This window comes from Chinchilla lanigera, unplaced genomic scaffold (genome assembly GCF_000276665.1).
Source record: "Chinchilla lanigera isolate Chin_1 unplaced genomic scaffold, ChiLan1.0 scaffold00107, whole genome shotgun sequence".
Lineage (NCBI taxonomy): Eukaryota > Metazoa > Chordata > Mammalia > Rodentia > Chinchillidae > Chinchilla > Chinchilla lanigera.
The window spans coordinates 3,593,024-3,594,229 of NW_004955508.1; positions in this window are offsets into that span (position 1 = coordinate 3,593,024).

Below are 1,206 nucleotides of genomic sequence, written 5' to 3' on the forward strand. Positions count from 1 at the left end.
CCTCCGTTGCGGTCCGGCCGGGCGCGCTTCCTGTGCCCGGGTCGCGGGCGGCCGGGCGGGCTACGGCGTCCTTCCGCCGGTAGTTCCTTGAGAGACCTCCAGCTCCATCTTTATTTTGCGCTCTAATTTGTCAGCTCTTGCTAGAATTTGCAGCTCTTGTCTTGCTTGTCATCTTTATTAACGACCGCAGGATGCACTCGCTCCTCGCGGGACCCGCTGCTTCCCGTGGACGTGGGCGGTGTCGGGCAAGTTTGGGAATCGGTTACTTTTTCTTCTTTCTTTCCATCCTTGAGCATTAAGCCAGGGATCTTTTTTTGGCTTGAGAGTCCTGCCAAATCATTGGTTGGTTTCTTTTTTCTTTTTCTTTTCTTTTTTTTTTTTGAGACAGGGTCTCGCTATGCAGTTCAGGCTGGCCTTGAGCTCACTGTGTAGCCCAGGCTGGTCTCGAACTCACAGCGATCCTCCTGCCTCAGCCTCCCGAGTGCTGGGATTACAGGCGTGCGCCACCATGCCCGACTTCGTTTGTTGGTTTCTAACAAAGCCTCGGACTGTTTTTGACGGTATCAGCGAGCAGCCGGGAAGATGGTGTTCTGCTCTCGTGTTAATGGAGCTTGGCCGTCTACACCCTTGTGAGTGCGCTAGAAACGACGCGGACTGACATCGTGTGCTCCCTCCTTCGGGTCAGGGGCGGCAGCTTTTTACCTGCGCAGCGCCCGGGGCTCAGGAAGCGTCGGCCCCCTGAACCGTGCCCTCTGTCCCCTTTCTCTCGGTGTCGTCCTACTCCCTGGCGATGTCTCTCCTTGCAGCAGTTGCCCAGGAGTTGGTTCTCCCAGGGTGCAAGCAAGCAGTGACCATGTAGGCGTTTGCTCGGAGGAAACAGCTGCCTTTCTTTCAGGTTTCGGTACCAGAGGGTGAGCTGGCACTGCGCGGGCGCGGCTCCTTCCGTGGCTGACCCTGCGCCTGCCTGCCTGGCCTCCTCGGGAGAGGTGGGAGGCAGATTCTGGCCTGCTCCTTAGGAGTGTTTGACAAACACGGTGATTCTTACTGCAGTCTTCCTTATAATTCTAGACACAAACTACTTTTGTTTTAAGCAGTGATTTTTTTTTTTTTTTAAAGGAGGAGAGGGGCTGGGGATTTAGCTCAGCGGCAAAGCGCCTGCCTGGCAAGCGCAAGGTCGTGAGTTCGGTTCCCAGTACCGGAGAAAAA